General features: G+C 40.3%; 1 protein-coding gene across 1 annotated transcript in view; it reads left to right on the top strand.

The window, feature by feature from the left end:
* Positions 1-27,890, top strand: part of LOC103208467 (adipocyte plasma membrane associated protein) — an 89,724-nt gene that overhangs the window by 8,543 nt on the left and 53,291 nt on the right. The gene's annotated exons all lie outside the window — the stretch shown is intronic.

The raw sequence follows: 27,890 nt of genomic DNA, 5'->3' as shown, positions 1-27,890 counted from the left end.
GGCCCTTAGTCATGCTTCGGGCCTGCATCTGAACTCACTCCTGTGGCTCAACTTTAGGCCAAACAATAGACAGGTCATAAGGTAATCAGTGACACCAGGAAGGTATGTATGCACTTCTTAAATCAAACATAAGAGATCAGAAGGGCAGCATTGGAAAGGAATGGATTGGAAAGCATTGGCAGGAATGGATAGGAAAGAAGGACAGAGGGAAATATTAACCACACGGAGTAAGTGAGAAGAGTGCTGTTATGTTGTAGGGATTGTAATCAATGTCACAAAATAAAAGTGTGTATGAACTGTTGTAAGGAAAATAAATTTGTTCTGTAAACTTTCATCCAAATCACAATTAAAAATAAAAAAAAAAAATAACAAAGCTTTGGGATCAAATTGTAGTGCATAAGGCATTTGACTATGAACTAGAAGGGTGGAGGTTAAAACCCACCAGCTGCTCTGTGGAAGGACGATGGGGCAATCTACTTCTGTAAAGATTTACAGCCTTGGAAACCCAGTGGGGGTCACTATGAGTTAGAATCGACTTGATAGCAGTGAGGTTTTTGTTGTTGTTGTTGTTGATTTGTTTTCCGGAAAGATTAGGTAGGAACTTCAGGGAGTAATGGAAAAGGAACAACTCAAAAAAGAGGGGTAAGAATGCTTATACAACTCAAAGAATGTAATGAGAATCCCTAAATGGTACATGTAAAAACTGTTGAGTTGGTATATGTCTTGTATATATTCTCAACAACAACTAACTAAATAAATAAAAGTTTTATACACACACACGTATGGATCTCTGTTGGTGTAGGAGCTCTGCCTCGTCAAATGTCAGATTGCCTAAAGGCATTTAATTTTCAATCAGAAGATTGTTGGTTTGAACTGACCAGCTGCTCCATGGAGGACAGATAAAGCAATCTATTTCCTTAAATATTTACCACCTTGGAAACCCAATGGGAGTCACTGTGAGTTGGAGTTGGCTCGATAGCAGTGTGCTTTTGGTTTTGTTGGTGTTGTGCTTAAAGCATTGGGCTGCTAACCAAAAGACCAGTGGTTCAAACCTGCCAGCACCTCTGCAGGAAAAAGATGCTTCCATAAGGATTTTACAGCTGCAAAAACGGCAAGGAGGCCACATGTTCTGACCTCCTCTAACCCTACAAGGGGAAAGCAGGATTACCAGCAGTAACCCAAGGCCTATTACTGCAAGGCCAGACATGCTGCCTCCCTCCAGCCCTTTCACCAACCGTTCCTCCCAAAGCACCCACCACCTCTCTCCTGGGTTCGATAATTTGCTGCAGTGGCCACACAGAACTCACAGATTATGAGGTTTATTAGGGAAGCACCAGGTTACAATTTGGGTTCAAGAAAAATGCTCAGTCTCTCTCCCAGCCCACTGTCCCTCGGCCAACAGTCTCTCACAGTCTCTTTCCCAGCAGTACTGGTCCCTCAGTGTCTCACTCAGCAATGTGTGTCTCTTGGTTCTCTTTCCCAGCAACATGTGTCTCTTTCGGCAGCACATCTTCCTCAACTAGCAGTCAGAGAGAGTTCTGCCTCCAGGAGACCTCCTTTTGAGCCCGGCAGGGTGGTCAAACTAGCCAATCATAGCATCAGAACTCTAAGCACCTGAGAGAGAGTGGGAACCTCCCAGAATATTGTATTGTGCCACGCCCAACAGAAATAACCCAGGTGGATAGCTTCAGCAATCAGGAGCTCCTCAGTTGCTCATAGAAAATCCCACCTTGGAGTTTACAAAGACTTATGGGTAGAAAAGCCACACTAAGTAATTTACTATACCGCAACAGCCTTGAAGACCCTGTAGAACAATTCTGTTCTGCCCTAAAGGGTTCCGTAGGGTCAGAATTGAGTCCATGGTGATGGGTTTGGTTTATTTGTATGTGTAGGTATATATCTATGTGTGTGTGTGTTGTGTGTATACATATATGTACATATAAATGTATATATGTATATGTGTGTGTGCGTGTGTGTGTGTGTGTATATATACGTGTTTGTGAATTACATAGTATGGCTTTTCTAGCCATAGTGTTTGTAACTACCATCAGATTCCCCTCACTGCCATCGAGTTGGATCTGACTCATAGTGATCCCTCCTTGGGTTTCTGAGGCAGTATAGACTTCCGAGACAGAAGTAGATTGCCCAATCTTCCTTCCAAGGCGTGGTTGGTGGGTGTGAACAGTCAGCCTTCTGGTTAGCAGTCAAATGCCTTAGGCACTAAGCCACCAGAGCTCCAGGTACCAAAAACCAAACTCACTGCCGTCGTGTCAATTTCGACTCATAGTGACTCCTCCTTAGGTTTCCAAGGTGGTATCTCCACGGAAGTAGATTGCCCAGTCTTTCTTCTGAGGAGTGGCTGTTGGTTTTTAACCACCAGCTTTCTGGTTAGCAGTCAAATGCCTTAGGCTCTATGCTACCAGAGCTGGATTACTAGGTGGGGCCATGCAGATTACTAGGTGTGTAGATTGGTTAGTTTTATCACTCTGTCAGGATCAAAATGAGCCCTCCTCGAGGCAAAGGGGGAATCTTACTGCCATCAAGAGAGAAAAGCTGGAGGTAAAGTAGTGTGTTCTTGGACCTGAGATCCCTGCACTGGACCTCCTTGGCAAAGTTACCCCAGCAAAGAGAGATGCCCAGCAGAGAGAGATGCCCCAGCAGAGAGAGATGGTTGCAGTGGAACCAAGAGGCATGAGACAGAGCGGCAGGCTTACACAGAGTGAGAAAGCTGAGTGCCATTGGGGAAGAGCCTTGCTGATGGAGTGCAGTGCACCTAGGTGCACCTATTGGCACAGCTAAAAGATCCTAGTAACATTTGCTGGAGCAGGGCAGAGCCCAGGTTGACAGTCCAGGGGCCAGAGCGGTATGTGTGAGGGTATAGCAGAGGGGAGGGGAAACTATCCTGATCAAAGAATAGAATCCTGCACAGGTTCCTGAACCTGAATTATATAGCCTGTTACTTCTCTAATAAACCCCATAATTGTGAATATTGTCTGTGAGTTCTGTGTGGACATTGCAACGAATGATCAGATCCAGCAGAGAAGTAGCAAGTGCTGTGGGAGGGTGCTGTGGGAGGGACGGCTGGTGTCAGAATTGGTAAAAGGCTAGAAGGTGGGGGCATGTCTGGCTTCATAGGAGTAAACCTAGAGCTGCTGATGGTGATTCTTTCTTCCTCTTGTGACGTTAGAGAAGGTCAGAGGAGGCTGCCCCCAAGTCCTTTTTGCTGTGTTATGTATATATGCATACACATGTATGTGAATATATATATGTATGTATATATATAAATATAAAAGTTGAGAGTTGAACTTGAAACAGAAAAGCTTTGTATATAGTAGGTGAGGTAAAGGAATAATAAAATTTAGATGTGGAAAATGAAAGAAGCCTTGGAAGATACATCATTAAATTAAGAGAACAGAAGTAGCATACTAGATTTTAGCAGCGGAGGAGACACCCAGGGATACCTTGGCTGATCTTCTGACTCTTGGCATGTAAAGTGGTATTAGCTGTTTTACTGAGGAGGCATTGAAGTCTGTGAGTGAAGTGGTATATATAAAGTTACAGAGTAACAGAGGCAGTAGAAAAATGGAAAGGAATTAAAAAAAAAAAAAAAAAATTGGCAGCTGGTCAATGGTTGAGAAAAGTACCTCTAAAATTGTGACTTTGGGAATGATATTTTATGCCAAAGCTCTTGAATTTGTTTCAGAGTTGTAATGGAGAATTCAGTTGTTCAACCGTTTTATTCAGTGTGAAACATAGATAAGATAAGCACTTTAGCATACTAGTGCAAGCTTAAAATTGTTACTAACAGGCATCAATTCCCCCAACTGCTTTAAAAACTTGTAATGTTGTACACTGTGAAACTATTCATTCTCTTGGAACATAGTTTTGTCTGGGAAGAAAAAACAGCTCTTTGACATTCAAAAATAACTGTTTTAGGAGTAAAGAGTGAATATATTGATAATGTAACAGCCTTTCTCTTGAGTGTTTATCTCTAAATAGCTCTTCTAACTTGTTTCTTAATTTTTTTCAGTGATAAAAAGACCTCTGCAGCCTAGGAGCCCCAGTTTAAAGGAATGTAAGAACAAATATGATCAAGGTGCGGTCACTTTAAAAGACTAGGTAGTGGGCTATTTCTGTTTTCAGGGATCACCTTCACAACTGTGGTTACAGGTCCCTTGATTTAGGACTAACAGTTTTCCACAAAAGCCACAGATCAGTTTTGATCTCACAGAGCCTGGCTATGAGGACATCATTTTAGGACTCAAGGCTGTGATGTGTCTTGTGCAGAAAAGTTAGAGGATACCCTTCACGTTAGGCTGGGAGTGCATAGAGGATTTTGCAAGTTGTGGCTGAGCGAGTGGTAATTGTCAAATCCTCTTACATCACTGTCATTGGTCATTTGCCTTTAGAGACTGTGAAATTTCAGGATGCAGATCTCCTCAAAGAGGGCAGGCGTCGCTCTGGACTTTTCTGAGAGATTAGGGCAAACAAGTGATTACCTGGACATAACCTGTTTAGTAAGTTACCAGTTTACCATGATGTGTCAGCATAGGCAGGGAAGAAGAGCAAGATAGGAATGTGCAGATTTCATAGGGGTAACTAGTGTCTGTCCTTACTTAAGGTAATTTAGCGCAGGTCTGCCAAGTTGGGGGTGTAGACAAATAAATGGCTAGAGACTGGAGGAGACATGCAGTTAACTACAAGCTTACCTTTGAGTGCACTAAAATAAGTGTGAGTTTGGTGCCCAGGGTACTGGTATAGGCACCTCCTCCAGAACTGCACTGTCAGTCAGTCTCACATGTCCATCATGGGAGCACTCAGGGAAGGGGTCAGGGCTTTTGAGTTCTGGGCCTTGATCTTAGGCCTGCACACACATCATGTTGTTTGGCTTTTATACTGCCCCATACATAGGTTCTATAGGAAGTGTGTGGCTGGGGAGAAGTGGAGACAGCAGGCCTCTCTGAAGAGCACTTCTCTGCATCCCCACTCTGTAGGGTACCACTGATGCCTCCTAGGGCCAGATCTCCTACTTTTTAAAGAGAAGCTGGAAACACAGACTTATATGTGAAATCTTATTTTTCTGTCTTGGCAGTGAAAGCCATTTTATGGAATGGCAGCTTATGATTTAGGCTAGAACTTGACTGAATTCCGGGTGCCTTTTTTTTTTAATGATAACTTAATGCCTAGTTTTATTTACTCCTGTTGTTAGTTGTCTTCAGGTCGATCCTGACTCATGATGACCCCAGCCTGTATAGAGTTGAACTACTCCATGTATTTTCAAGGCTATGACCCTTCAGAAGCAGATCACCAGACCTGTCTTCTAAGGCACACCTCTCAGTGGGTTCCTTTGGCTGTTAGTCAAGTCCTTAACTGTTTGTGCCACCAAGGGACTTTTTTTCCTGATTATTTTCTTTTTTCTTTTTAGAGCTTGTTTTATATTCAACATTACATGTACATTTAGTTTCATTCCCCGTTTACCATGGGCAACCCTAACACAACCCTAACTCCTCCCCTCCCTGTCCAGTAACCCTCCCCATGTCCCTCATATTTACGCAATCCTGTTTGTCCTGCATTTCCTCAATTTGAATGTTGCCCCTCTGGTGCTCGTGGTCTATTGCTCTAAGGGATGTATTACCATAGAGTATGTGCGTCATCCTGCGTTGAGTGGTCTGCATGTACATCTTGTTAACTGTTGGGCTGAGAGCCAGCCCCTGAGAGTGAGTTCTATTCCAGGCGCAGAATGTATTCCAGGGCCATAGTATTGGGGGTCTCATCAGACTCCATCTGACCAGTAATTCTGGTCATTATTGAATTTTTGGATTTTGTTCCACATTTTTCGTCTTACTCTATTTAGGATCTCCACATTTGATCCTTTGCTAAGTGGTTGGCATTGGTAGCTGGGCACCATCTAGTTCTCCTTCTGGTCTCGAGGGCCATTGTGTCCTAGGGCTGATTGCTTCCAAGTGCCCTTGTGTTTTTGCATTCTTCTTCGCTTCCGACACTAGGAGACCATTAGCTGCATCTTAGATGGTCGTTTGAAAGTTTTTAAGACCCCAGTCGCTACTCACCAGTGTAGGATGAGGAACAAGGCTTTTATGTATTTTGTTGTGCCAGTTGAGTCTGGTGTCCCCCAGTCCTGTGGTCCTGAGACAGTAGGTCTATTGGGTCTTTCCTTCATAGTGTCTGGGTGTCTGTGAGGGATTACTCTGTATCTGTCTTCTGTTGTTTCTGTAAGGATTGCAGGTATTTTGTATCAATGGTGTCTGTGCAAGATTAGCCTCAGCTAAATCTGTCTTTGGTTTAGAGTATACTCCTGTTAACTGACTTCCATCTGATCCTCTCAGGTGTTTATGTGTTTATCTGTAGCCTGGTGTTTAGTGTTAATGGTAATACAGTATTGTGGACACATTGGTTGGTATTACCATCTGTCATCTATCTCTTATGTGCACAATTCGGTGTCCTCCCATTTCCTAATGTTATCATGGTGGTCACAGATCCGTTCCGTATATCCCTCCCCTTACCCACATCAGCGTGTGGGCCCCAATTAGCCCGAAATTAATCCCTCCCCTTCTCTCCCCATCCCGGTAACCTACAAAGTGAGTTCCCTTTCCCAAGCAAACCCTTCTTTATCTTTTTACAGTAATGGGCTCATAAAGTACTTGTTTTTCTGTAGTTGATTTACTTCACTCAGCCTAAAGTCCTCCAGGTTCATCCTCGTTGTGTATCCCTTGTTGTTCTTTAATGTATGTAGCATAGTATTCCATTGTGTGAAAGTACCATAAGTTGGTTATCCACTCATCTGTTGATGGGCATTTAGGTTGTTTCCATATCTTTGCTATAGTGAATTGTGCTGCGATGAACACAGGTGTACATATGTCTGTTTGTGCGCTTTCACCTCTTCAGGTTATATTCCTAGTAATGGAATTGCTGGGTCAAATGGTACTTCTGTTTTCACTTTTTTAAGGAAGTGCCATACTGTTTGCCACAATGATTGTACCATTTTACAATCCCAGCAGCAGTGCACACGAGTTCCAGTCTCTCCGCAATCTCACCAGCATTTGTTATTTTCTGACCTGTTGAACTTTGCTATTACTGCTGGGGTGATCTCATCATTGTTTTGATTTGCATCTCTCTAATGAAGGTTGGGCAGTCCTACTTCCGTAGTGATAACTGCCTCGGAAACTCAAGGAGGGGTCGCTATGAGTCGGGGCCGACTGACGGCACATAACAACAACAACAACAACAATGACTAATGATCGTGAGCAATTTCTCATGTGTTTATTGGCTGCCAGTATATCTTTGGTGAAGTGTCTGTTCAAGTCTTTTTCTCATTTGTGAATTGCATTATTTGTCTTTTTGGTGTTGAGGTGTTGAAGTTTTCTATAAATTTTGGAGATAAGTCCTTTATCAGATATGTCATAGGCAAATATTTTTTCCAAATCTGTAGGTTCTCTTTATACCCTTTTGACAAAGTCTTTTGATGTGCATAAGAATATATAGTTTTGGGTTTTATATTTAAGTCTTTGATCCAGCTTGGGTTTGTTTTTGTGTATGGGGTGAGGTATGGGTCTTGTTTCATTTTTCTACAGGTAGATATCCAGTTTTGCCAGCACCATTTATTAAAGGGGCTGTCTCTTCTCCATTTAATGGGTTTTGGACCTTTGTCAAAGATCAGTTGTCCATAGATGGATTTGTCTATATCTGGACTTTTCGATTCTGTTCCATTGGTCTGTCTGTCTGCCAGGCTGTTTTGACTACTGTGTTTGTATACTAGTTCTTAACATCCAGGAGTGTGAGACCTCCCACTTTGTTGTTGCTCTGCTTATCTGAGGTCTCTTCCCTTTTCATATAAAATTAGTAATTGGTTTTTCCATGTCCTTAAAAATTTTGTTGGAATCTGGATCGGGATTGTGTTAAATGTGTAGATTGCTTTAGGTAGTATTGACATTTTTACGATATTCAGTCTACCTATCCATGAACGAGGTTGTTGTTGTTGTTATGTGCCGTCAAGTTGGACCCGACTCATGGCAACCCCTGCTTGGGTTTCTGAGGCAGTATCACTATGGAAGTAGATTGCCCAGCCTTCCTTCTGAGGAGTGGCTGGTGGGTTTGAACCACCAGCCTTCTGGTTAGCAGTCAAATGCCTTAAGCACTACCCCACCAGAGCTCCTATGAACAATGTGCTTGTTGTTGTTGTTGTTGTTGTGTGCCGTCGAGTCGGACCCAACTCATAGCGACCCCTCCTTGGGTTTCCGAGGCAGTATCAGAGCTCCTATGAACAATGTGTTGTTGTTGTTGTTATGTGCCATTGAGTTGGACCTGACTCATAGCGACCACTCCTTGGGTTTCCGAGGCAGTATCACTACGGAAGTAGATTGCCCCATCTTCCTTCCGAGGTGTGTTTCCATTTATGTAGTGCCCTTGTTCCTTGTAGCAGTGTTTTATAGTTTTCTTTGTATAGGTCTTTTGAGTCTCTGGTGGTTTATTCCTAGATATTTAATCTTTTTCGTAGCTATTGTAAATGGTATTGTTTCCCTTATTTCTTTATCAGAGGACTCTTTGTTAGTGTAGAGGAATGCAACTGATTTTTGTATGTTGACCTTGTATCCTGTCACTTTGCTGAACCTCTCTATTAGTTCCAGTAGTTTTTTTATTGAGTCCCTTGGGTTTTCTATGTACAGAATCATGTCATCTGCAAATAGAGATATTTTAGTTCTTTGCCAATTTGTATGCTTTTTTATTTCTTTCTTGCCTTATTGCCCTGGCCGGGACTTCCAATACAATGTTAAACAGAACTGGTGATAGAGAGCATCCTTATCTGGTCCCTGTTTGTAAGGGGAATGCCTTGAGTCTTTCCCCATTAATAATGATGTTGGCTGTTGGCTTTGCATATATGCCCTTATTATGTTGAGGAATTTCCCTTCTGTCCCTGCTTTTCTGAACAGGAATGGGTGTTGGGTTTTATCAAGTGCCTTTTCTGCATCAATTGATATAATCATATGCTTCTTTTGTTTTGTTTATGTGGTGGATTACATTGATTGTTTTTCTGATGTTGAACCACCCTTATAGGCCTGGTATTAATCCCAGTTGGTCAGGGTGTATTAATTTTTTGATAATGTTGTTGGATTCTGTTGGCTAGGATTTTGTTGAAGATTTTTACATCTATGTTCATGAGGGATATTGGTCTATAGATTTCCTTTTAGGTGGTGTCTTTCCCTGGTTTTGATGTTAGTGTTATGCTTGCTTCATGAAATGAGTTTGGGAGTATTCCATCTTTTTCTGTGTTCTGGAATAGCTTGAGTAGCATAGGTGTGAACTCTTCCCTGAATATTTGATAACATTCTCCAGTGAAGCCATCAGGGCCAGGGCTTTTCTTTGTGGGAAGATTTTTTTGACCTGTTCAATTTCTTCTTTTGTTATAGGTCTATTCAAGTATTCTGTCTCTGAGTGGGATAGTTTAGGTAGATCTTGTGATTCTAGAAACTTGTCCATCTCTTCCAGGTTCTCAAATCTGTTGAAGTACAGTTTTTTATTAATAGTCTGTCAGTATCTTTTTTATTTCAATTGGTTCTGTTGTACTGACACCGTTTTCATTTACAATTCTTGTGATTTGGATCTTCTGTTTTATTTTGTTAGGTCTGTCAGTGGCCTACGGATTTTATCAGTCTTTTTGAAGAACCAGCTTTTTCTTTTATTGATTTTCTCTGTAGTTTTTTTGTTTTCTGTTTCATTGATTTCTGCTCTGATCTTTATTATTTCCTTAACTTCTAGATACTGTAGGATTCATTTGTTGTTCTTTTTGTACTTGTTGGAGTTGATGAGTTAGAGTGTTGATTTTGTTTCTTTCCTCTTTTTTGATGTATGCATTTATTGCTATAAACTGTCCTCTGAATACTACTTTCGCTGTGTCCCATAGGTTTTGGTATGATGTATCTTCATTGTTATTTGTTTCTAGGATTTTTTTTATTTCAGTTTTTATTTGTTCTATTACCCAGTAGTTTTTGAGCAGTGAATTGTTCCACTTCCATAGTTTTGATGTTTTTTCCTTGTTCTTCCTATCATTAATTTCTAATTTTATAGCATTGTGGTCCGAGAGGATGCTTTATATTATTTCAGTGCTTTTGAATTTATTGAGGCTTGTTTTATGTCCTAACATATGATCTGTTCTGGAGAAGGATCCATGTGCACTGGACAAGAATGTGAATTGTACTTTTGTTGGGTGAAATGCTCTGTATATGTCTATGAGGTCGAGTTGGTTGATTGTATTGTTGAGTTGTTCTGTATCTTTGCTGAATTTTTTTCTAGTTGACCTGTCTCTCTTTGAAAGTGGTGTGTTAAAGTCTCTTACTACTATCATAGAGTTGTCTGTTGTCCCTTTTAATTCAGTTAATATTTGCTTCTTGTATTTCATTGAGTGCATAAATATTTATTGTAATGTCTTGTCAGTTGACCCTCTCAGCATAATATAATGTCCTTCTGCGTCTCTTATGATGTTTTTCACCTTGTTGTTGTTGTTATGTGCTATCGAGTCAAACCCGACTCATAGCGACCCCTCCTTGGGCTTCTGAGGCAGTATCACTACGGAAGTAGGATTGCCCAACCTTCCTTCCGAGGAGTGGCTGGTGGGTCTTAATGTCTATTTTATCAGAAATCAATATTGCCACTCCTGCTGTTTTTGGTTACCATAGACTTGGTATATTTTTTTTTTTCATCCCTTAACTCTTAATTTGTTTTTATCTTTGTGTCTAAGGTGGGTCTCTTGTAGGCAGCATATCGATGAGTCTTCTTTTCTTATCCAGTCTGCCAATCTGTTTCTCTTGATTGGTGCATTTAGTCCATTCACATTGAGCGTAATTAATGATAGGTGTGAATTGATTGCTGTCATTCTGTTGTGTTTTTTTGCCATGTTGTTGGTGTTTCCTTGGTCCATATAGTTTTCTGTATTGAATTTGCCTTGTTGCCCAATGCTGCCTCTCTTTTCTTCTTTATTGTTGGTTTTGTACTTATTAAACCCATATGTTTTCCTTCCTTCTGTATTTGCTTAGGAGGATTGTTAATTTTCTCTGTGGTTGCTTTGGAGTACATTCTTGTCTCTACATTTTTAGAACAGTGTGTTCTATGAAGACATTGTCCTGCTTTCCTCTCCATTTGGAAGTTTGTACCTAGAAGTTTTATTCCCTCTAATAGGTTAATTGCTGTTGTCGTGTGCTGATTGACTTGCTTGGTTTGTAGTGTATAGTGTTTTATATTCTTACTTTGAGTTTCTATTTCTGGTTTGGTTTTAGTGTTGATGCCACGTATACTGATTTCATTGATCTCTGTTTGTGTTTTCTATTGGAAGGACTTCCTTAAGCATTTCTTGTAGGGTTGGTCTGGTTTTCACAAAAATCCCTTAATTTCTGTCTGAGAATGCCTTGATTTCGCCCTCATATTTGATGGATAATTTGGCTGGATATAGGATTCTTGGTTGGATGTTCTTTTCCTTCAGTGTTTTATATATGCCATCCCATTTCCTTCTTGACTGCATGGTTTCTGCTGTGTAATTGGAGCTCAGCCTGTTTGATGATTATAAGTAATATTTCTTTTGTCTTGGGCAGCTCTCAAAATTTTACTTTGTCTTTGGTTTTGGAGAGTTTCATTATAATATGCCTCAGTGTTTGATACCTTGTGTGGGGTTCTATGAGCTTCTTGGACAAATATCTTTTCTTCCTTCATAATATGGGGGAAGTTTTCTGTTAGTAGGTGTTCCACAATTTTCTTGGTGTTTTTTTTGCTTCGTCTTGTTCTGGAATTCCAATGAATCTTATGTTGTTTCTTTTCATATCATCCCATATAACTCTTAGATTCTCTTTATTTCTTTTAATCTTTGTTCTAATTTTTCTTCATACAGGCTAGTGTCCAGGGATTTGTCTTCTAGTTGGAATATGCATTCTTCAGCCAGTTCTGTCCTACTCTTTTGTGCCTCTTCTATAGTGTGTAATTCTGTAATTTTGGTATTCCTCTTCTGGATTTCTGGATTTCTAACTGCTGTTTTTGTATGAGATCTCATTGTGCATTAATCTTGTTATTTTGTTCTTGAATGATTTTCCTGAGTTCTTCCATGGAACTGTCTGTGTTCTCCTTGCTTGTGTTTGGGGTTTCCTTAGGCTGTTGTAAAGCTGTATAAACAAATTTTCTGAATTCCTTCTCAGATAATTCTGTTGCCTCTTATTTCTCCATGTTTAATGAAACCTTTGTTTGTGGTTTTGCTTCTAATGCCTTATCCTTTTTTTTTTTTGTTTGTTTGATTTGAGGTTGCCTGTTGTTTCCTAGACATTTTGAGGTTTTCTTTAACTGCTGGGTTATGTATTGCTTTATTTTGTCTTTGTTTTATGATTTAATATTTTGAAAATGTGGAGCAGCTGGTGCATTTTAATTTTTTAGTTGTTAATTCAGGTATGCTTGGTTGGTCTGCAGTTTTCTTTGTGATGATGGAATCACTGTGTGGAATGTAGATATGGGTCTTTTGTTTGTTGTAAAGAGGATTTAGAATTCAAACCAGGAGGTATTATGGTGGGTGAATGTGATTTCTTCTATTGGGTGAGTGAGGTTATTGGTGGGGAAGGTGGGAGTGGAAGAGAAAATAGAGGAAAGCTTGCCACCTAGAGGTGGTTTCTAGGGCTTTGAGTGGGCTGCTAATGATGATGTTGTACTGTTATTCACAGGCCCACAGCTCAAGTTCAGCAAAGACTCTAGTTGTTAAGGGGTTGCTCCTTTGTGCCAGGCTCAGACACACGCAAAAACCCTGCTTCCAAGGCCCCTCGGTGCCAAAAAGCCAACCTAAGACAGCTGCCCGGCTCTGCGATGTGCTGCGGGAGTTCCTCTCTTGCTGCACCAAAGATCTGCTCAGTTTCAGTGGCGCTTGAGTGAGGGTAGTGCCAGCTCGTACCCTGTGGTCCCAGTATTACTGACAAAGTCAATTGTGGGCCCCTCAGTGCCAAAAAGCTGACCCAAACCTGTTCATTGATCCTTTTCAGGGGCACCTCCCCAGGCCCAACCTCTTGCAGCACCAATGGACTCTCTGCTCAAGTTTCAGCAGCAATAGGAGTGCCTGCTTGCACCCAGCCGACCCAAGTTACCAATAAAATCAGGTGCTGAAGGTAGATCCTTGGGGTGATTGCTGGTATGCTGCTGTGGTCTCTGGTATGCTGGCGTGGTGTGTCTTCTTCCTTAACCCAGGGAGGACTCAGATGGTCTTTCTCACCTGATGGTCGGTACTCCTGCAGGGAGGTCTCTGATGGCCTTTCTTGCCTGACTTTTGGTGCTCCACAGGGTAGATCTTTTCTTGTTATTTTTTTCCCCTGTCCCTTTCTCCTTTCTAATCCTATTCCCCTGAGTTTGGTGCACTCTGGCTCAGTGAGTTCAGGGCACCAGAATCCCTAATTCAAACTGTTGTACCTAGTTTTTTAAGCACTAAGATGCTAGACGGAATTAGTGTGGTGATTACTGATGAGATTCCATTTTGAAACCCTGAGCACCATGTTTTGTGGAGGACTTTTGACAAAACCTGAAACAACTAGGGGAGAGAATACTCTGCAAGCCCCATCTGAGGAGCTCTTGGAAGACTAGATGTATTGAGTGGAAAGGAGAGAACTAAGGGATGTTGCAATCAGGGGATCAGTTCTGGGAGTGCCGTCAAGGAAGGATAATTATTTGCTGCTCCAGAGGACAGAACTGAGCTAGGCGGTGGCACAGGAGAAAAACATGTTTCTCAGAATGTAGTCCAGGAGGTGATCCAAGAAGTTAGAGTTCCATGAGTCTAGGAGGTTGGAAAGTTGTCTGTTTGGCCTTTTGTGGACTTTGAGGGTGCACGTTAGCAGGTGCTTCCCAGCCTTCAGAGCTCTGTGGGGTCCAGGCCACTGGCCTGGCATGTTCTAGTTTAGCCAACTCCTTTCACTCACTCTGCCTCAGCACCCTGCTGTGGTCAAGGTTTAGAAATTGGGGCTATTCATAGAATTCATTAGAGCATTTGGTTTTCACTCATATGGCAAGTATTTTTTGAGGTCCTAGTGTGTTTCTTTGCCTGAATTGCTCTTACCCTAGATACTTGATTTCTCAAATTTGTTGAAGTCTATATTTGTGGCAAGCCTTACCCGTCACTCTACCTTCTTGTCTAACTTTATTTTTCTTCATTGTGCTTGTCAGTGTCTGGCATCTGCTTATTTATACTAAAATCATAAAGAGCAAGAAACTTTATTGTATTTACTTTATAGCTGTACTCTATACAGAGGAGCTCTGGTGGCATGGTGGTTAAAGCATTCAGCTGCCAACCAAAACACTCTCTAAAAGCTGATGGAGATGAAAATGCTCTACACTGAGACTATAATGGCTGCACAATTCTGTGAATATGCTAAAAATCATTGAATTAGGCACTTCAAAGTCTTATTGCCCTGACTAGGACTTCCAATACAGTGTTGAATAGAAGTGGTGATAGAGGGCATCCTTGTCTTTTTCCTGTTCACAAAGGGAATCCTTTCAGTCTCTCTCCATTGAGAATAATGTTGGCTGTTTGTTTTGCATAGATGCCCTTTATAATGTTGAGGAGTGTCCCTTCTATTCCTATTTTGCTGAGAGTTTTGATCAGGAATGAGTGTTGGATTTTATCAAATGGATTTTCTTCATTTAATAATATGATCATGTGATTCTTTTCCTTGGTTTTATTTATATGATGGAGGACGTTGATTGTTTTTCCAATGTTGAACCATCCTTGCATACTTGATTTGAACTCCACTTGGTCATAATGAATTACTTTTTTGTTATGTTGATGGAGAATATTGGCTAGTATTTTGTTCAAGATTTTTGCATCTGTATTCATGAGGGGTATTGGTCTGTAGTTTTCCAGTTTAGTGATGTCTTTTCCTGGTTTTAGCATCAAGGTTATGCTTGCTTCATAAAATGAATTTGGGAGGATTCCATCCTTTTCTGTGTTTTGGAAGAGTTTGAGTAGGATTGGTATCCGTTCTTCTCTGAATGTGTGGTAGAATTCTCCAGTGAAGCCATCTGAACTGGGACTTTTTTTGTTGGTAATGTTTTGATGACCTGTTCAATTTCTTCTGTTATTTCGTATGTGTTCAACTTTTCCACATCAGTCTGTGTTAGTTTAGGCAAGTAGTATGTTTCTCAGAATCTGTCCATTTCTTCCATTGGAGTACAGTTTTTCATAGTAGCCTGATACGCTCCTTATTATTTCAGTTGGTTCTGTTGTGATGTCACCCGTTTTGTTTCTGGTTCATGTTATTTGTATTTTCTCCCTCTTTTCCTTTGTTAAATTTGCCAGAGGTTTGTCAATTTTATTAATCTTTCTGAAAAACCAGTTCTCGTCTTGTTGATTTTTTTGTTGTTGTTGTCTTTCTATTTTCTGTTTCATTGATTTCTGCTTGAATCTTTATTATTTCCTTTCTTTTGGTGACTGTAGGCTTTTCTTGCTGTTCTTTTTCTAATTGTTGAAGATACTGGTTTAAAGTGTTGATTTTGGCTCTTTCTTCTTTTTTGATGTATGTGTTTATTGCTATAAATTGGCCTCTGATCATTGGTTTTGCTGTGTCTCAAAGATTTTGGTATGTTGTGTTTTCATTCTCATTTGATTAAGGGAATTTTTTAATTTCAGTTTTTATTTCTTCTCTCACTCAGTTGTTCTTAAGGAAGGTGTTGTTCAGTTTTCATGTGTTTGCTCTTTTTCCATTGATCTTCCTATTGTTGATTTCTAATTTAATAGCATTGTGATCTGAGAAAATGCTTTGCAGTATTTCAATGTTTTCAAATTTATTAAGGATTGATTTATGGTCTAACATATGGTCTATCATGGAGAATGTTCCATGTGCACTGAAAAGAATTTATATTGGGGTGGTGTTGGGTGAAATGTTTTGTAGATGTCTACAAGGTCAAATTGGTGGATTGTATTGTGCTTGAACAATTTCTCTTAGAAAGATCAGCACGAGGCTGGTCCCCATGAGGCGGAGGCTAAAGATGTCCCAAATGTCCAAACTACCATGCCACTCCATCATTTCAGACATTAACTCCTCCTCCTCCTCCCAGTAATTTCCCCAGTCTTAGGGTTGTATTTCACTGTAACGCCTCACAGAACTCACAGACACCCAAGTGTTCATCTCATGTAGTAGTGGTGGAGGCTCACAGGCTGGCGAGTCCTAGGTCTGTGAGTAGGTCTGGAGGATCCTCCCAACTCTTGGGGTTTGATGAACCTCAATCAGCAGATCAGATGACGGCTGCTTTCCCAAATCCAGGGGTGAGATGAGGATGATCCAAGACACAAAGCAGGAGCAAGAGGAGAGTGAATCTTCCCAGGAGATTCGTAGGTATACCCTCAGGGAAGCTAAGGGTGGTGATTTGAATTATACCCTCCAGCAAGGCAGGACTCAAGATACATTCCACCTGTGTTGCCCCAACAGAATTAACCTAAATCCCATCACAGAGTCTATTGCCAGTCATTATAGGGAATGACTACTACCAGCTGCCCAGCCAAGTTGATACCTGACCTTAACTACCACACCACCCCAAATAGGCATGGATAATGGGATTTACAAAACATCACAGAATGGAGGACAATGGCTAGAAGGGCCGCATCAAGCAATTCACTACATACTGGTTTATTTCTTCTGTATCTTTGTTGAGTTTCTTTCCAGTTCTGTCTTTCATTGAAAGTGGTTTATTACAGTCTCCTATTCTGACTGTGGAGTCATCTATTTGTCTTTTTAATTCTGTTGAAGTCTGATTTATGTATTTTGGGGCTCTTTCATTGGGTCCATAGATATTTATTATGGTTACATCTTCTTGTTCAATTGATAATTTAATCATTATAATGTTCTTCCTTGTCTCGTATGGTGGTTTCTGTCTTAAAGTCAGTTTTATCAGAAATTAACATTGCCACTCCTGCTCTTTTTTGGTTGCCATTAGGTTGGAACATCTTTTTTCCAACCATTGATTTTTAGTCTATTTTTGTCTTTCTCTCTTAGGTGTGTCTCTTGTAGACAGCCTAGTGATGGGTTATATTTTCTTATCCAATCTGCAACTCTCTGTCTCTTGAGTGGTGCATTTAATCTATTGACATGCAGTGTAATTATCGACAAGTATGAATTGGTTGCTGTCATTTTGTTATGTGTTTTTTCATGGTGTTCCTGGTTTCTTTGTTCCATATAATTATCTGTGCTTAGGTCATTATGTTTATGAATCGTGTTATCATTTCCTTTGTTGCTGTTATGTTAGTATTTGCTAAATCTCTGTGCTTATCTTCCTTATTATTTTGATGTGAAGATTTATCATTTTTCTTTGCGGTTACCCTGTGATTTATAGTTTTCTCCCTGAGTTTAGAACAGTCCATTTTATCCTACAACTCTCTTGACTTCCTCACCATGTACATGGTCTGTAACTACACTAGTTTTTCCCACTTTGTGGTTTGTAATTGTCCTCAATTGCCAATTGATGTCTCTGGTTCCCTGTGTACAATCGTGTAACCTTATTGTTGGTTTCTGGATTATGTCATCTTGTGTGTTAATGATCGGTTGTTTGTTGTTATTGATTCTCTGTTCAAAGGACTCCCTTCAGTATCTCTTATAAGGTTGGTCTAGTTTTAAGAAATTCTCTTAATTTTTGCTTTTCTGGAAATGGCCTAATTTCACCATCATATTTAAGGGACAGTTTTGCTAGATATATAATTCTTGGTTGGAAATTTTTCTCTTTCAGGGTTTTATATATACCATCTGTTCTGGTTATGGTTAACTGGTACCACTCTGACAAGAATATACCACAAATGGGATGGCTTTAACAAACAGGAGTTTATTACAATTTAGAGGCTTTAAGTCTGAGTTCAGAGTGCCAGGCTCTCTAGGGGTTGCGTGAAAGCCCCGCAACCTTGGCTTCAGCTCTGCCTCCTGCTCCTGGCCCACTGAATCCAGAGGCTTTTCTTCACTCAGACAGCTGCTAGATACTGAGGCTGACAAGCCCAAAGTTGACAAGTAAAAAGGCATAATCCTGATGTTAACAAATCACACTGTAGGCCATTAATTCAAATCCATTGAAAATCGCAAAGGTTGGCAGAGCATGGCAGGCTGTTGAACAGTGACATGGCTATGTGCAGGGTTCAAGCGTGCCATAAGCTAGAGACCATTCCCAAAACTGTTTCTTACGTACGTGAAGCAGACCACATACGGAAAGCAGCTACTAAGCTGCTCTAGTAGATTCCACCATGGAGTTAATTACTAATCTTACTATGGGGAATAACTACATTCAGCTGCCCAGCCACTCAATCAGGCCCAGACAAGTTGACACACAAACTTAACCACCACACCATCCCATTGCTTTCTCACTTCCATGGTTTCAGTTGAGAAATTGGAACTTACTGTTATTGGTTGTTGCTTGTAGGTAACTTTTCTTTTTTCCTGTGCTGCTTTCAAGATTCTTTGTTTTTGGTTTTGATGAGTTTTATGATGTTATGTCTTGGTGATTTTCTTTTGCGGTGTATCCTGTTTGGGGTTCATTGTACTTCCTAAATGAATATATTGTCATCTTTCATCATATCAAGAAAGTTCTTCTTCAATAAATCTTGGACAATTTTCTCAGTAGTTTTATTTTCTCTTCCTGTTGTGGAATTCCGATGACCAATAGGTTATTCCTTTTGATGGTATTCCACATGAATCTTAGGGTTTCTTCATTTTATTTTGATCTTTTTTCTGATTGATCCCATTCCAAAGAAGTATTCAGGTATTTGTCTTCAATCTCATTAATTCGGTCTTCCATTGATTCAATTCTACTCCTTTGCCCTTTCAATGTGTTATCTATTTCTAAAAATTTAGTATTAATCTTCTAGATTTCTATTTGTAGATGTTGTATCATTTGTAATTTTTCATTTATTTTGTCATTTTGTTCTTGTTTTGTCTTTTGAAATTGTTGTAGGGTTTTGTCTGTGTTTTCCTTAATTTTGTCAGTGTTTTCCTTGACCTGCCTCTTAATTTGTTGAAGATACTTAAATATATCTATCTCTCTATCTATAATTCTTTTGAATTCCTTATCAGGAAGTTGCAGTGCTTCTTGTTCCTCAGAGATGTGTTCTGGGTCTGTATCCTGCTCCCTTTTTTCTACAACTTTATCTTTCTTCTTTGGGTGGACTATGATGGTCTCTTGTCTTTGAGACATTATGACAGTGTTGTATTTATATTTAATTGGCGATTGTATGTTGGAGTGATTCAACCAAGGTTTTTGTGTTTTTTCTTTTTTTGATATATCTGAGTAAGCAGGGTACTGTGTTCCTCTGTTAGCTAACTGGCAGCACTTATGCTCTCACCACCTGTTTCCTGGTGGATGTGATAGAGAATTAGAGTGGCTGCACAGATCTCTAAGTGTTTGTGAAGAACAATTAAGGGTGAGTCAGGCTTTTCTTGGTAGTTGTTTATCATTGGCCAGTTGGTGGGGAAGGAAGTGGTGGCTCTCACTTAGTTAGACAAATACAGCAATCGAAATACCATCAAAAGAGTAAAAGCAAGTGGACAAAAAAGCTCATAAACACACAGGAACAATCAACAACAACAAAAAAGAAAAAACAAAAAACAAAAAGAGAAAGAGAAAAATGGAAACCAGAAACAAGGAGAAGAGAAAAAAGCTGAAAACTAGAACCTGGCTTGGGAAGAATAAAGAATAATAATAAACAGGCCTGAAAAAAGAAAAGAAAAAACATAATAACAATTTTAAAACAGACAAAAACAACCAAAATGGAAAAATATCTGAACTGGGAGGGCAGGGCGCCCAGGCTCTGTCAGAGCCATAGACTGGGTTGGGGATTCCTGCCTGCCTGGAAGGTGGGTGGGAGTGAGGGATGACTGCACCTCCATTCACCAAGAGGGTGTGGAATATAAGAGTAACAAGCGGAATATTGCACCTTTCCAGTTGTTAGTGTCTGGCATGTTCTTGCAGTCCCCAGTAAGTAGCATATTCTTAGGTGCCTGGAATCTTAGAGAATGTTGTCACTTTAAATATCTAAAATGGTCAAACCACTTGTAAACATTCAAAATGCCTGTGCCCTCTGGACAGCCAAAGTCTGCAGCTCAGCCTGTCTCCCTCTTCATTACTTTCCCTTTTATTCACCAGCCACCAGTGCAGGCCTCCATGCAGTCCCTGGCTAGCAGTGCTGAATTTTAGGTTAATTCTTAGGTCCTAACACCACTTGGTAATATCTAAGCTGTCTGCGTTGTCAGGATCACTGACAGTCCGCAGCACCATATGTCTCCTTTTTTGGTGTTTGCGTGCAGGTTCTTCTACGAGTTGGAGTTTAGTCCACTTCTGTATCCTTCCGTTCAATGATCAGGGCTTTTGATTATCTTCAGTATCTGTGTTATTTGGTTCCCCTTTTCTTCGTTGAAGAGTGTCTGTGTAGTTTGTCTGACTATTCCCCCATCTTAGTAGAACTTCCTCACCAGCAAACCTTTGATGTCCTTATTTCCACCTGAATCTATTCCTGATGATTTAGCTTCCTCAGGAGGAAGAATGAGTAACCTGCTTCCGTAGAGGTACTACCTCAGAAACCCAAGGAGGGGTTGCTGTGAGTCAAAATTGACATGACAACAGTGAGTTTGTTTTTGGTTTTTTTTTTTTGGTTAAGGGATTTAGGTTTTTTTCCATCATGCTCTTCATTCCCATGGTATAGTAAATTACCTGGTGTGGCTTTTCTAGCCATAAGTTTTTGTAAACTCCATGGTGGAATTTGCTGTGAGAAACTGAGTAGCTCCTGATTGTTAAAGTCATCCACCTGGGGTATTTCTGTTGGGAGCAGCATAAAGTAATATTCTGGGAATTCTGATGTTGGGATTGGTTGGTTCAGCCTCAAAAGGAGCCCTTCTAGAGGCAGAAGGAATCTCTTTGACTGCTGGCTGTGAAAGACGTGCTGCTGAGAGAAACATGCTCCTGAGAGACACACACTGCTAAGAAAGAGATGCCGAGAGACATGCATTACTGGGAGAGAGACTGTTGGCTAAGGGATGGCAGGTTGAGAGAGATTGAGCGTTGTTCCTGAACTTGAATTGTAGCCTGGTGCTTCCCTAATAAACCCCATAATCTGTGAGTTCTGTGTGGCCACTGCAGTGAATTATTGAATGCAGCAGAGAGGTGGTGGGTGCTGTGGGAGGAACGGTTGGTGTCAGGGTTGGTGAAACAGCTGGAAGGAGGCAGCATGTCTGGCCTCGCAGGCATAGGCCTTGTGCTACTGATGTGATTCTGTCTTCCTCGTGTGGGGTTAGAGGAGGTCAGAAGATGCGGCCTCCCTGAACCTTTAGCAACTGCCCTCTGAGGACTCAAGAGTCTTTGACATCCATACTGGCTGACTAGCCTTTTTCTGTTATGCGCTTCAAGATTCTTTCACCCTCCACCCACTGCCTGATTCCAGAGCAGATATTTATTACAGTGGCATCACACTTTGAGGTACCAAAATCAGTATTAATCCTGATGCTGCTGTGAGAAATTACTCAAATGTATGGCTCAAACAATGCAAATTTAGTATGTTACAGTTTGTAGGTCAGAAGTCTGGGATGAGTGCTCCTGGGCAAAATCAGGGCATTGGCAAGGGTGTGGCCTCTGCAAGAGAATCTGTCTTCTGTTTGTTACAGGTTTTTGGCAGAATCTGCACTTTCGTTGTGCTGTCTAAACATTTGTGCTGTCTGTGTCTGCCTTTTGTCTTTCACTTCCCAGTAGAATCTAAGTTATTTATTTTATTTTCTGATTTATTCATTTGTTAAAATCATGCATGTACAGAATCAAGAGGAATATTGATGTTGCCTTTCCAAGTCCATGTTTTATTATAGGAGCATGGGGGCTGCTGAGGGAAGAGCCTCACAACAGTCCTGTCGCTGGTTGTTAGGGAGCTAAAAATGGTAGGCAGGTTTACATATTTTTTAGCCTAACCCAAGAAGAGGGTTGTTAGGTGCCATCAAATCACCTCTGACTCATAGCAACCCTTTGTACAACAGAACAAAACACTGCTCAGTCATGGCGCCATCCTCACAATCTTTGCTTTACACTGAGTCCATCATCGCAGCCACTGGTCTTCTTTTTCACTGACCTTCCACTTGACCAAGCATGATATTCTTCTTCAGAGTGTGGTCCCATCTGACATGTCCAAAGTAGGTGAGATGAGAAATCTGGCCATTCTTGCTTCTAAGGAGCATTCTGGCTGCACTTCTTCCAGGACAGATTTGTTCTTCTGGCAGTCCATGGTCCTTGTAGTATTCTTCCCCAGCACCACAACTCAAAGCATCAGTTCTTCTTTAATCTTCCTTATTTATTGTCTAGCTTTCACATGAATATGAGGTGATTAAAAATGCCATGGATTGGGTTAGTCACACCTTAGTCTTCAAAGAGGCAGTTTTGTTCAGTCATCTGATGTCTTGACTGCTGCTTCCATTGGTGTTGATTGTGGAACAAAGTAATATGAAATCTTTGACAACTTCAATCTTTTCTCCATTTATTATGATTCTGTTTATTGGTCCAGTTGTGAGGATTTTCATCTTCTTTATGTTGAGGTATAATACATACTACAGACTGCAGTCTTTAATCTTCATCAGTATATGCTTCAAGTCATCCTTACTTTCAGCAAGCAAAGTTGTGTTGTCTGCATATTGCAGGTTGTTAATGAGTCTTCCTTCAATCCTGATGACACGTTCTTCTCCATATAGTCCAGCTTCTCAGGTTATTGTCAGCATCAGTTTCAATAAGTATGGTGAAAGGATACAACCGTGACACACATCCTTCCTAATTTTAAACAGTACAGTATCCCCTTATTCTATTTGAATGGACAACCTCCTGGTTTATGTATAGGTTCCTCATGAGCATAATTAAGTGTTCTGGAATTCACATTCTTTTCAATGTGTGAATAATTTGAAACATAATTTGTTATGATCCACACAGTCAAATGTTTTTGCATAGTCAATAAAACACAAGTATACATTTTTCTGGTATTCATTGTTTTGAGCCAAGATCCATCTGACATCAGCAGTGATATCCAGAACACAGTTAAACATGTTGAAATGACCAAAGAATAGTTTCCTTCAAACATAAAACATTTCTTTTAAATCAAATCCATTTTGTTAAGTGTGGGTCTTGATCTATTTAAGGTTTTACATGTGTGTGTGTGTGTGTGTGTATAATTATAATATCAAGTGCTTAGTAACTGTCAGTGCCATTATTGTAAGTAAATAATTACCCTATGAAGTTTATTTACTAGTAAAAGGCTAAACATTTCACGTGTTTACCAGATAAGTACTAATGTACTTGAAGATTGACTGAGAGATGTTTTAGTGACCGTTGGTCATTTATCCAAAAACTTTCACATTAAGAGTCCCAAGATTCAGATTGTCCCAAAGATTTAGTACTGATGATTTAAAATTGTAATTTTATAAATTCTGTGAGAAAAACTGTTAGTAGGTGAAAGAGCTGGATTTCGTTTGGAATTGTTAAAGCTGTGATATGTAAAATAATTGGGGAACTGTAAACTCAGGAAGTTGTTATGTTTCCATTTGCTTCATGATTTTTTTATATTTTATTTTATTTTTTGTGCCCCGTGATGGATTGTTCCAACGGATGCATTTCCATAGAGTATGTGGGTGCGTCACCCTGGGTTGAATGGTCTTCATGTACATCTTGTTTACTATTGGGCTGAGAGCCAGCCCCTGGGAGTGAGCTTTATTCCAGGCCCAGAATGTATCCCAGGGTCATAATATTGGGGGTCTCAACAGACTCCATCTGACCAGTAATTCTGGTCATTATGGAGTTTTTGGATTTTGTACCACATTTTTGCTCTCACTTTATCCAGGATCTCCAGATTTGACGCTTTTCTGAGTGGTTGGCATTTGTAGCCAGGCACTTTCTGGTTCTTCTGGTCTCAAGGGCCATTGTGTCCTAGGGCTGATTGCTTCCAAATGCTCTTTTTGTTTTTAATTGCAACTCGAGGCTTAAAGTTTGTTTTAAAAATGCATTTTATTGAAATATAATTTATATACAGTGAAATACACAAAACTAAAGTGACATGGGTCAATGCATTTTTTTTTTTTTTTTTTTTTTTTTGCAGTGTTCCCTCCCTACCCCTCCACCCCTGGCAACCAACAAAGTTTCCCTCCATATATAAACCTTTCCTTGACCCTCCACAACAATGAACTAACACTATGCTTGTCCTTCTGTGATTGACTTATTTCACTCAGCATGAAGTTCTCCAAGTTCATCCGTGTTTTGAAGATTCTACATTATTCTTTAGTGCTTCATAGCATTCCACTGTGTGTATGTACCATAGTTTGGTCATCCATTCTTCCATTGATGGGCACATAGGTTATTTCCATCTTTTTGCTATTGTAAATAGTGCTGTGATGAACTTGGGTGTGCATATATCTGCTCTTGTTCTGGCTCTCACCTTTGTAGGATATATACCTAGTAATGGGATTGCTGGGTCAAATAGTATCTCCAGTTCCAGCTTTCTAAGGAATCACCATACTGCTTTCCACAGTGGTTGTAACACTCCATAGTCCCACCAGCAGTGTATGAGAGTCCTAATCTCTCCACATCTCTGCCAGCATTTGTTTTTTCTGTCTTGTAGAGCCTTGCCATCAGTGCCTGGGTGAGATAGTATCTCGTTGTTTTTGATTTTCATCTCCTTGATGGCCAGTGATCATGAGCATCTCTTCATATATGCTGGCTGCCTGAATATCCTCCTTGGAGACATGCCTATTCATGTTTTCTGCCCATTTTTCAGTTGGATTGTTAATTCCTTTGCTTTTGAGGTGTTGGGGTTTTCTGTAAATCTTAGATAAGTCCCTTGCAAGATATGTAATTATCAACAAGTATGGATTTGTTGCTGTCATTTTGTTATGTGCTTTTTCGTGGTGTTGATTTCTTTGTTCCATATGAGTTTCTGTGCTGAGCTCATTTTGTTTATGAATCGTGTTATCCTTTTGTTCGTTGCTATTGTTTTAGTATTTGCTAAATATTTGTGCTAGTCTTGTTTTTTATTTTGATGTGAAGGCTTACCATTTTTCTTTGATGTTACCCTGTGACATACAGTTTTCTTTCCAAGTTTAGAACAGTCTGTTCTATATTGTAGTTGTCCTGACTTCCTCCCATTTAGAAGTTCTGTAACTACACAATTTTTCCCTCTTTTTGGTTTGTAGTTGTCCTCATTTGTCAATTGATGTCTCTGGTTCCCTGTTTACAATCTTGTAGGCTTATTTACTTTGGATACTTCCATAGCTGGGTTGGTTTCGGCTTATATCACCATGTGTGTTTACACTGGTCAGTTGTTTGCTGCTGTTGGTTCTCTCTCCAAAGGGCTCCCTTTAGCATCTCTTGTAAGGTTGGTCTGGTTTTAACAAATTCCCTTAACTTCTGCTTATCTGGAAATGTCCTAATTCCACCATTGTATTTGAGGGACAGTTTTGCTGGGTATATAATTCTTGGTTGGAAATTTTTCTCTTTCAGGGTTTTATATATACCATCCTATTGTCTTTTCGCCTACATGGTTTCTGCCAAGAAATCTGAGCTTAGTCTTTTTGGTTGCCCTTTGTAGGTAACTTTTTGTTTTTCCTGTGCTGGTTTCAGGATTCTTTCTTTGTCTTTGGTTTTGGTGAATTTGATGATGCTATGTCTTAGTGATTTTCTTTTGGGGTCTATCCTGTTTGGGGTTTGCTGGACTTCTTGAATGGATATATTCTCATTTTTCATCATACCAGGAAAATTCTCTTCCAACAAATCTTTGACATTTTTTTCTGTGGTTTTATTTGTCTCTTCCTATTCTGGAATTTTGATTACACATAAGTTATTCCTTTTGATGGTATCCCACATGGACCTTAAGCTTTCTTCTTTTTTTTTTTTTTTATATTATCAGATGATTTTTATTTATATTGTTTTGATGAACTGTGTCAACACATGGAAGAGCTGCATACAGAAACCAGTATTTTCAAAGGGAACAATGTGTCATTGAAGTAGTCGGCCTCTGAGATGGCCTCCAACAGTCCTACTCTCTAGAATTCACAACCTTGTGTAGTTCCTTCCCACATGCACCAGGGTCGGTCTGTATTCCTATAAAATATAGCAAAGTGATGTATATCACCTTGGAGATTAGTCACAAAAGATGCTAAGTTGATGAGTGTTTTTCTTAATGTGGGTAGCTTCACATGACCGTGGTCACTGTGTGAAAATCCCAGCTGAGTACTAATCACTTGTATGCTTTTCTGAGTATGCCTTTCTTTTTTTTCCCCTCTTTATTGTGATTGGGTGAAAATTTACAGAACAAATACACTTTCCATACAGCAGTTCACATACACTTTGTCTCATGACATTGACCACAATTTGTAACAGTGCAGCATCTCCCCTCCTACTAGTTCTCTATAATCACCTCTTCCCTGTGTCCATCCCTCCATGCACTCCTGACCCCTGAGCTGTTTCCCTGTGCATAAGCAGCCCTTCTTTCTCCCATGCTTCTTCTCTCCAAGAAAGGTATCTACCTCAGGTAAATGTTCAGTTCATATGCCTGTCTATTGTTTGGCTGGAAACCACAGGTGTGGGTTCAATTCCAGACCTGAAGGGCAGCTAGGGGCCATAGTCTCAGTGGTTCCACCAGGCTCCATCAGGCCACCAAACCTGGTCCCCACCTTCTTTTTTTTTTTTTTTTTTTGGCCACCAAATGATTTTGAGTTTTGTTCCACTTTGTTCTCCCTGTCTATCCAGGATCGCCTACATAGATCCTCTTCCAAGTGGTTGACAGTAGTAGCCGGGCACCATCTAGTTCTTCTGGTCTCATAGTCGTATAGGCTGCAGATCGGATGGTGCACCAGTCACTGGGACTAATTGTTTCCATGAATTTTTGGTTTTCTTCATTCTTCTTGGCTCTGGACGAGGAGAAACCCATCGGTGCATCTAGATGGCAGCTTGCAAGCTTTTAAGATCCCAGTCGTTACTCACCAAAGTAGGAGGTGGAACAGTGTTTCGTGTAGTATATTATGCCAATTGAGCTTGATGTCCTCTGCGACTACGACCCTGAGCTCACAGGTTCAACTACTCGGTCACTCTGGGTAGTTGGCTGTGACCAAGCAGTGACTATAACCTTCCCCATTGTCAGCTCCATTATACATCTGGGAATTCAGATCATACACATAAAGTTGTAGGACCACTGTCTGCCAACCTTATACATGTTTTTGGGTACACTCCCCACTTCAAAGACATACCTAATAGTTCAGCCTGTCCACCCATCTATCCAACCATACACCCGTGTTTGCCTTCACTGACCAGGCTGTACTATATGTGCAAAAGGGTTAATCCTTGTCTATAATTCCCACGTACCTCTATATGTATTTCTCTTCCACAGTGCCACTATATTGATCACTCATATTTGGTACATTGTCCATCTGTTCTTCCAAATCAAAACTTATTTCTGTCTATCTAACAGTATTCCCTACCCTCCCTTCTCACCCCTGGTAACCAACAAAGAAAATGTCCTTCCATAGATAATTGTTTCCTTGACTTTTACAAACACGGTCTAATACCATATTTGTCCTTTTGTGATTGACTTACTTCACGCAGCATAATGTCCTCCAAGTTCATCCACATTATGCGGTGTTTTAGATTCTACATTATTGTTTAGGGTTGCATAGTATTCCATTGTGTGTATGTACCAAAGTTTGGATATCCATTCCTCAGTTGATGGACATCTAGGTTGTTTCCATTTTTTGGCTATTGTAAATAGTGCTGCAATGAACATGGGTGTGCATATGTCTGTACTTGTCATGGCTCGCACTTCTTTAGGATATATACCTAGTAATGGAATGGCTGGATCAAATGGTATTTCTAGTTCAAGCTTTTGAAGGAATTGCCAT

The sequence above is a fragment of the Orycteropus afer genome, unplaced genomic scaffold (genome assembly GCF_000298275.1).
Source record: "Orycteropus afer afer isolate SDZICR_OR568_19922 unplaced genomic scaffold, OryAfe1.0 scaffold00440, whole genome shotgun sequence".
NCBI classification, from domain to species: Eukaryota; Metazoa; Chordata; class Mammalia; order Tubulidentata; family Orycteropodidae; genus Orycteropus; species Orycteropus afer.
Note: the sequence above shows the minus strand (reverse complement) of the source record. Positions and strands in the feature narration are given on the sequence as shown.